Source organism: Heterocephalus glaber, unplaced genomic scaffold, assembly GCF_053883595.1.
Source record: "Heterocephalus glaber isolate CG9 unplaced genomic scaffold, H.glaber_assembly_v1.0 deba00001457, whole genome shotgun sequence".
NCBI lineage: Eukaryota > Metazoa > Chordata > Mammalia > Rodentia > Bathyergidae > Heterocephalus > Heterocephalus glaber.
Genome location: NW_028258305.1, coordinates 32,679,105 through 32,689,503, shown reverse-complemented (window position 1 = coordinate 32,689,503; position 10,399 = coordinate 32,679,105).

Genomic DNA, 10,399 nt, shown 5'->3' with positions numbered 1-10,399 from the left:
GAGGAACAGAGAGCTTCTTCACTGTTTTATTCTAGGGATTAAAACTCATGTGTTTATAGTTCTTTTGACATAGTAGAGACACAGTAAATGATTGTGTCATTAGTAATCACAAATAATAAGTTCAGGTTTGGGGAGTTGTTTTATTTTGTTTTGAGTAGAGCTTTGGTTCAAATTTAGGGCCTTAGGGATGATAGACATGCACTCTACCACTGAGCAGCTCCACCAGCCAAAATAATAAGTATTATTTTGAGACATATACAATATCTTTTCTTTGGTTCATGCTACATGTACCTAATGATATTATTCTGTGACAGAAAAGCAAAATAAATTGATTTTCTTTTTATCATACTATGAGAGATTTGATCTGAAGAACAATTTTTTAAAAGTGGTTCTATTATACATGTCTATATCACTAATGCTTGTCAAAAAGTAGGACTTGGAAATAACATTAAAAATACAAAAGTAAACCCCTAATTATTTTTAATGCAAGGGTATAAAAGTAGAGAGGATTAGAAATTTTCCTTTCAAACATTTTCCATTTACCACAGATTCATGGAGCTCTAAATTATAGACAGAGATCATTTTCATTTTGCTGCTATTTTATACATGGATCTGTCTGTTTCTCAAGTAGTATTGGAGGAATAGTATTAGAAAGTATAAGAAAGCTTTTATTCCAGATGCTCCATAGTCAAATTATGAGTACATTGAAATTTATAATTACTGTAAACATGATACCGAAATCTGAGTTCAGAGTGTTTTCAAGGGATGAGCCAGTAACAAAGTTGAATGTAATATAAAATGTTGTGAAGTGAAAGAATAATAGGCCTCTATCTCCAGACTTGTAAGCCAAGCCTGGGGAAAAAAAAAGACCAAAAAAAAAAAGTAATAGAAAGGAAACAAATTTATGTGAGCATATCTTTAATTTTTTGACTTGTTTGAATCAGAAATTTTGCTTAAGGATACCTTTACCTTTCTGACTGGATTGGAAGTGGAAAAATTGAAACAAAGAAAGTCCTTATGTACTTTTAAGCAATGGTTCTACAATATATGAGGATTTAAATTTTTCCTCCTGAACATACTCCATTTACCACAGATCTATGTGACTCAGAATAACACCTCAAGAATATTGTCACTTCTGTTCTGATAAAAGAGTGCTCCCTACCTGCCTTTTATCCACATGGTCAATAACTATGAAATATTTTCTTATTTTGTAAGTAAACTAACTCTTTTTTTTTTCGGTAGTGGGGATCAAACTCAGGACCTTGCGATTGCCAGACAGGCATGGTGCCACTGAGCTAAATCCCCAGCCCATAAGTAAACTAATTCTTATACTGGTTCAATAATTCTTTAAGAGGCAGTAAAATCTCTGACATTGAAATGTAGGATTCTTTGCTATCTTTCAAGGCCTTTGGATGTTGCCTTATACGTAATAGAGTGCACTGAATACCAGACACTTCAAGTTCAGTTCATTAGATTAATTCATATCCCCTCCTCTTTTATATTCACTCATCTTTTATATAACTACTTCTTTTTTCTTTCTTACACATACACGCATCACTCCAGATATGTCATTCTAGAATCAGAGTATTGCAATTTTATAATAATATTATATCTTCAATGATTTTTAATAGGAAAATATGTTGACATTTATTTCACAATGACTATGTTAAGGATGCTTTATGCAGTTTTTTATATAAACTCACAACAACTTAGAGATTGGAAATACGTTAAGATCAGGGCTCATCCCTTAAATATAACTACCTGCCAACCAAGTATTAGTACAGCTGCTAGGAAGCTAGGAGTTGGAATCAATGTGTTCAATCTGGGTCATGATTAGAAAAGACTGTGTTTAGAAACTCAAGAAAAAGAATTTAATACTGATGTATGCTGAAAAATAAGGGCCCAGATGAAAATAGAGATTACTTGCTTAGAGTACACACAATTCCAATCCTTTCACATTGCAATATTGCATACAGGAAGTAAAAGTCTACAGAACAAGAAAAATACAAGAGTTGCAGTCAGTCTAGACATTTGAAGTCATTTTGTCCACTACTTCAACCAAAGTAGGAACCCCTCTGGGAAAAGATTTAAAAGTAGGTTAAAGAGTTGAGTTAAATGATAGTAGTTTAGTTATTTATGCTAAGACCAATAACCACTACTAAACAGCTATTGCATCAAAATGAGTAATTGGGCAAGAGAGTCAAAGAAGTGGATTTTTAAAAAGATTCTTCAAGGAAGAGCCATGTTTTTCTCAGCTTGACGACCTCAAGCCCTAGCCTGATGATCAAATCATAAAGTTAACATGGAAGGAATGGAGCCCAGAAAGATCAGCAGAGTTACCTAAATAGAATGTGACTGAAAGACAGGATCCTAGGAGAGAGTTACAGGAGTTATTCAGTTGAAGTATGAAGACATTACTGATCAAAGAGCTTCTGGGGCAAAAAAAAAAAAAAAAAATAAGAGGTAGAAAATAAAAGGATTATACTGTAAATAACTTAGTAAGTGGCTCTCCCTTAGCCAGAAAGAACACAATGAAGACATCTCATAAAAAATCTGATGTATTTTATATAAAAGCTTGTATGTTACACCAAAGACAAAGTAGAAACGTGAAAAATTTATTATAGGACTGTTCATTTTAAATCAGAGGCCTGAGTTTGAGGCTAATTTAGAAATTCAAATGAGAAATGTTAAAAGCCTGAACACAGTCAGTGATGGGACAGGCTGCAGAGAATTGTTCAATCTGATTAATTGATAGGGCTGTTGATGTAAGAAGGGTGGAGCTGCCTGGTTTGTGCAGCTTGGAAAATGGTGATGTTGCCTATCAGTTGAGAGTTCTTTTGCTCAGTTCAGACAGAAATCATAAATTGGAAAAGTACAGCTCTGCTGCCAGTAGTCCTCATGCCACTGACTGACTCCAGTTAATGCTGGAAGCTGTTGATAGACACTACCAACTGATGGTGTCTACCACTGCTGGCTGTCTCAATTTGACACTGTCTTGTCCTGGATGCTATGAGGAGACTGCTGGTTGCTGCCCCCTGTTGTTGATTTTTGTTGGCTGCTGATCTCTTCAGTTCTTCAAGGCTAAAATCCCCTTGTATTTACTGTTTTTTTCTTTTAAAGCCACTGCTCTGTTCACACTACTCATTATCCTGAATTGATTCACAGAACTTTCCGAGCCCACACTACTGAAGAAATAAATCAAGAGCAGATTTGCTGGACCACTGGAGTGAGGCTAAATTTAGGATCTGTTTTCCACAGTACACCAGAGACAGCCCTCCTAAACTAACCCCAGAAATGTGAGAGATTGCTATTTATACAGAAGCTGCAGACCTGTGATTTTTTCAAATGGATACCAGGCTCTGGGACAGCCAAAGCTGTCATGGAGGAGATACCCCCCTCTGACCAGCACAGCAATAAAGGGAAGAGTCAGGCACTTCTTGTATGTCTCCATGGTATCTTTCATGAACCTCAGGCCCTAATGTGTTTGCTATTAAGAAAGAAAAAAGCCGAGCACATAACAAGGGCTATATGTGGAGGGATTCAGTATTGGACTTTTGAATTTGTGCTCCCTGAAGGATATCAATGAATATATGTCTGATACCTAGATAAACAGCATGGGGCTTCTAAAAAGGGTAGGGCCAAGTTCAGTACACAATCCATAATATAATAGGTGATATTTAGTAAAATAATCACAAATATATGAATACACACACCTCTCACATCTCAATAGTTCTATAATATGTTTCTGGCTTTTTAAAATTCTCACATGGAATGGACTTTCGATAATCATACATACATTTTCTGTTTTTGAGAGATATCTGGAAATGATGTGCCTCATGATTTTTCTACTTGTAATAGTTATCCACTTACATTAGGTTATACTTTCAGATTTTACTCTAAATCTATCCTTAGATATATGCAGGAATATTAACACTATTATCATTAATTTAATAGATCAACTATTAAAAGTAGACACATAAGAGAATACATAAGACACAGAAGAGAACACATATTTGTATATTGCCCCAGGGACCTAAAACAAGTTTGTTGTTGTTGTTGTTGCTGCGGCAGCTTTTGGCAGGCTCTAAGAAGATATATATTTATATATAAAATTTATAATAGTAGTTGCACTTATTCTTGCCACTGGAAACATATTAGTTATAAAATCAGCAAATAAAAGAAATGCTGAGCTTTCAAGTTCTCACAGCAGTAAGATGTTCACAGCCAAACTGAAAAGGGCTTTGCTAAAGAGATGTGCCTGTATTGAGAGTTGAAATTCAATAAAATGAGGTTTTTATTGAACCACGAGAAAACAGAGTGTCTACATTTCTATAAAACATGTTTTATCTTAAGGCACATATGTTTTTAATCTAGGAACTGTAGCTACTGAATTGCACAATGTGAATTTAATCAGTGAGATAGTACTGTAAATTAAAAACAGTCAATAAATCAAATATATTAAACCAAAGTAAATTTTCAGATTATAGCAACTAATATTCAATGCTCAGCTTCAAGTTCTTCCAAATTTAAATAGATGAAGAGAATGTATGACTTTGATACTAAAAATTTCTACCAACTATAGACAAACCTAAGCATGTAAGAAGAAGAGATTAAGGATTTTAAATTATAATTCCTATATTATAAATTGATTGGGGTAAATGTTTCCATCTCAGTATCCCATCCAGTCCCTCATACAAAGAATGTAACATGCAATCAAAGTTGTCTATAAATATCAATAGAATGAAGGACTTGAAAGAAGCACAGAATTTAATTTAACCAGAATACCAGAATACTGAACAATAAAGAACCCAAAAGAATTACAAAATATTTTATTTGTCAGTAATACAAAAATACTGGTAATGTATGATAAAATAAAACATCTCATCAATGTAATCTTCAATACTATAAAAGAAGGATTATCTTCTACCAAAAAAAAAAAAAACCCTAGGAGAAGCCCTTCACTTCAATATGCATTTATTCACAAAGGAAAACAAAGGGAAAGTAAGAGCATCTATCTATGTCTGACCATTTTTATCAAGACAGAGTCAACTGAGTCAGATAAGTAAGTGATATCACATTTCCTTTTCAATTCTTCCTAAAACCATGTGATTATTCTAAGAATGACTATTCTATATGAGGAATCAATATACCAAATAGGTGGAAATGGCTGTAGTCCTTAGCTACAATTTTTAAAATTCTACTAAAAACAATGTTTTTGCTTAGTAAACCTTATGTAATCAAGAACTTAACAGATACTGCTTCAGACAAATTGCAAAGATTTTTTAATTCTAAAAAGCAGAAGAATAAACACATCTCTTTTGTCCTACACAATTTCTAATGTACAGAAGCTTTAAAATACTAAGGCAATAGAATCCCATTTCATTAATGATTTGGGTGATAAAAGTATATTTAAAATAACAGGAGCATCTTATTATTCCTTCTTAACTACTAAGTGCCTCTCAGGAATCTTAACTCTAAATAGTACAGTGTGATTAAAGATTGAAATATATAAATGTTGGTATGAATTTCAGAATGAAGTTCAAAATAGAAAATAATTAAATCTGGAAGAGTCAGTACTGTACTTTTAGGTTTGTTTCACTATTTTCTTTATAGATCAAATATCAGACTATGTCAGATTATCTAAAATAAAGTCTAATCTTCACAGTAAAATGCTCAGGCTTCAGGAGGAACATAAAGGGCTTCAAGCTAGAAATAAACCCAACATTTAATTGTGTAAATTCAAGGTACATAGGAGCTGAGCATTTTGCTCCCTATCAAGGTTAAGATTATTAGGGATCCAAGATGAACTGAGGAAAGCAAAATGACTAAGAAGTAAATACACACAAGAAGAAAATGTTCATAGCTAAAAAATAATCAATATAATTGCAAGTTCTCAGAATATTGTGGTATACACATGGAAGTGAAAAATTAAAAAGATTATTTCTTTTGTTAAAGATTAAAAACTGGAAACCAAGCAATAGCCTAACAATGAAAATCTAAACAAAGACATTTTAATAAAAACATACAATGAATATTTTAAAATATCTATCTATATATATATATAAAATCTAATAGAATTACAGAAAAAAATTAAATATTTGCATTAGCTTCAAATATATTAATATACCTGTGATTGATGCATTAACCAGGCAGAATAATTAATAATATATATAAGATATTAGCAACACAACTCCAATGTTATGTAATTGAAAATGTATAATAATTTAAATGCTAATTTTAAAGTATTTTTACTAAGTATAAACATATTTCCAAAAGATTACTTTCATTTTATACCCTATAATAAGTTTCAATGAATTAAAAAGAATAGTTAGTATTGATCACAAGGAATAAAGTAATTAACCAACACTAAAAAGATAAAAATTTTAAATTTGGAAACTTCCATATACACTTGCAGATATATCTTTAACAAAGAAGAAATCATATTGGAAATTGGTAAATACTTAAGCCTGAATAATAACAGCAAAAATACTTTTATTAGTAGTTATAAAAATAATTAAAATAACTTTCAACTTATCACTAATTTCACATATGCATAAGAAAATGTTAGAAAAATTATATCTACCACATATGAAAAGTACCATAGAAATCAAATGAACAGTAGAATACAAAAACTTTCACAAAGACAAAAAGTCTTCAGTGAGTTCATCTGTACAATAGCAACAAATCAGAAAAAAACTCAATTGGCAGGAATTTAGGCCAAATGAAGTAATTCAAACTGAAACACAAACAAAAAGACACTACAACACCCATGGCCTGTGGGATCCTGAAAAAAACAATGATTGACTCAACTGATGGTGGCATAAAGAGCTCTCAAGATGCGAAGTTCTCCAGGAACACAACCACAACTACTGAATCAAATATTTTTTAAAAACCACACTTAGAGTTTCTGGAATTGTCCTAAGGGTATACAGCAAATGAGAAAACATTTATTAAAGAATATTTACTAGGGCCAGGGATTTAGCTCAGTGGTTCCGGCTCCTGCCAGGCAAGCACATGTTCCTGAGTTCAATCCCAGGTACCAAAAAACAAAACAAAACAAAAAAGAATATTTACTAAATTATAGTAACAACAGTGAGAATCTCTAGCAAGTGAGCGATGATGTTCTCCTTCCCACTTGCTCAGCTCAACATAGCAGACAGTTTATTTCAAAAGGGTGTCCCCAAAAGGCAGTTTGCTCAGAAGGTGGCAGATCCAGTCAAGAGAGCCTGACAACAAAAGAACATGCTTCACACATTTTCCAAAGCAGTGGCTCAGAAGTGTTTCTGGGAGGGGCAGACATCCACTTGAGCAAAGAACAGTGAAGCTCTCCCCGCAAAAATGACTTTTGAAATAAAGTTTTTGGACAATCAAGACTAAACTTGCTCTGAAAAGTAATGGAGATTTTGATAGTAAGCTATTAAGCAAAGGTTGATTTCTCTACAAAAACAACAAGCTATACCATAGATCAACTAGTTTACCAGAGAACAAGCTAAATTGTGCTCTTTTAAGGTCAGAACAAACCCTAAAGAGAGATTTCAAAAGCTGTCCTTGCAAAAGAGCCAAGGTATTTTGGACCAGATTATGAATCAATTAATGACCAAAGACATTGTCAGAAATAATAAAATAATCAACAAGAAATTAAAAGTCCAACAGATGGGTGGGACTCTAAAATCCTGACAAGATAGCACTGAGGAGGACCCTTCTAGGCCACCATACAACCACCCCCAGAGCCCAGGACCAGAGCCACCCCCAGCTCTGAGGAGGTGAGCTGAGTAGGCTCCAGCAGCACACACAAAGTGAAACACCCATTGAAGACCCATAAACAAGTCTCAAAACCAGACTTCCAGATCACCTAAAGCAACTTCAAAGGGGAACTAGATAGAACAGTCATACTCAACCACCTGGACTCTGAAATGGCAACAAAAGATGATCTGGAAAAAATAAAATCAGAAATAATTTCTCACATAACAGCAGAGATTGTGCCCATAGTGCAAGACATAATTAATAAATGTAGAGAGGAGCTGAGAAACATTATGGAATCCCAACAGAGGAAACAAATGGAATCCATAAAATAGATGCAAAGAGATTTACAGGAGATTAAAAACTCCATTGAAAGTTTACACAGTAGAATGAGCCAATATGAGGACAGAATTTCAGATACAGAAGATAAGATTGCAATTAGTGACCAGGAAAAGAAAAATTGCTTTAAAATAGTAAGGGACCATGAGAAATCAAACCAACAGCTGTTAGACGATGTAAAGAAGAATAGCATAAGACTGATTGGAGTCAATGAAGAAACAGGAGAGAGGGCAGATGACATAAAAAAAAAACTGTTCACAAAAGTAATGGCAGGAAACTTCTCAAGCAGGGGAAAAGAACTTGACATACAGATAAGTGAGGCATATAGGACACCAACTAGCCTTGATCAAAAAAATCTACACATAGGCATATAATAGTTAAGATTCCAGAAACCCAATAGAAGAACAAAACACTACAAGAAGTTAGAGAAAAGAAACAAATCACATACAAAGGAAAGCCCATCAGAATCACAGCAGACTTCTCAACACAAACCATCAAGGCAAGAAGAGCTTGAAGTGACATATTCCAAGGCCTAAAGGAAAACATCCTCCAACCCAGATTGATGTACCCTGCAAAACTATCTTTCAAAATTGATGGAGAAATAAGATACTTTCATGACAAAGAGCACCTTAGGAACTTCATGAATATAAAACCAGCACTCCAAAGAATTTTACACAATATCCTAGGAACAGACAACAAGGATCATAATCCCAGAAAGCCCAGCATAATGAATCCATCAGACACAACAAGAGATTAAATGGAAAGGGGGAGAATCCAACAAAAACAAAAAGTCATGACAATGATAAGTCAATATGTATCAGTTATAACCATCAATGTTAATAGTCTCAATTCACCAATCAAAAGAAATAGACTGGCACAATTGGTCAAGAAGCCAGATCTAACAATATGCTGCATAAAAGGAACACACTTAATTCAAAAAGAAACTCATAGACTGAAAGTTAATGGGTGGAAAACAATATTACATGCGACACAAACACAAAAACACAGGACTAGCTATCCTCTTTGCAGATCAAGTGGTTTTCAAACCAACACTGATTAAGAGAGACAAGGAAGGACATTACATCCTTGTAAAGGGAACAATCCAAGGGGAAGAGATGACAATCATAAACATATATGCACCAAACACTAGCGTGCCCAACTATATAAAACAAATACTAACGGACATGAAAAGTCAAATAAGCACTAATAAAATATTAGTAGGGAACCTCAATACTCCACTGTCACAAATAGATAGATCAAATAGAAATAAAAGAAGCAAAGAAATGCTAGAACTCAATCAAACTCTTCAACAAATGAACTTAACAGATGTTTACAGAGTGTTCTACCCGACAAAATCAAAATACACATTCTTTTCAGGTGCACATGAGTTGTTCTCCAAAATAGCCCACATACTCACTCATACAACATGTTAAAGTAAGTCCAACAGAATTGAAGCTCTCCCCTGTATATTATCAGACCATAGTTCTATGAAATTGGAGATCAATAGCAAAAGAAACCCCAAGAATTTCATAAACACATGGAAATTGAACAACACGCTTTTGAATAACCAATGGGTCACAGAGGAAATTAAAGAAGAAATCAAGAAAGTTTCTACAATTAAATGACAATGACAATACAATGTATCAGAATACATGGGACACAATGAAAGCAGTCTTATGAGGGAAATTCATAGCAGTGAATACTCATATTAGGAAAACAGAGCAAGTCCTGTTAAACAACCTGACGCTGAACCTCAAGCTTCTGGAAAAAGAAAAGCAGGCCAAACTGAAAGGTCATTCAAGGGAGGAAATTATAAAGATCAGAGCAGAAATTAATGCAATGGAAACTAAGAGAATGATACAAAAAATCAATGAAGTCAAGAGTTGGTTCTTCGAAAGAATAAACAAAATTGACAAACCCTTAGCTAACTTTATCAGAAAAAGGAAAGAAAAGGGCCAACTCCATGCAATTAGGAATAAAAAGGATGAAATTACAAGAGACCCAGCAGAAATCCAAATGATCATCAATACCTACTTCCAGAACCTGTATGCCAATAAGATGGAAAACACAGAAGAAATGGACAAATTCCTAGATATGTATGAATTACCAAAGTTGAATGAAGAAGACCAAAAATTCTAAAAGACCCAATATCAATCAATGAAATTGAAACCGTCATTAAAAACTTACCAACTAAGAAAACCTTGGGTCCTGATGATTTCACCACTGAATTCTACAAGACATTTAGAGAGGAACTACTGCCACTACTGTTTAAACTCTTCAATGAAATTGAAAGGGAAGCAATACTCTGGAATACATTCCT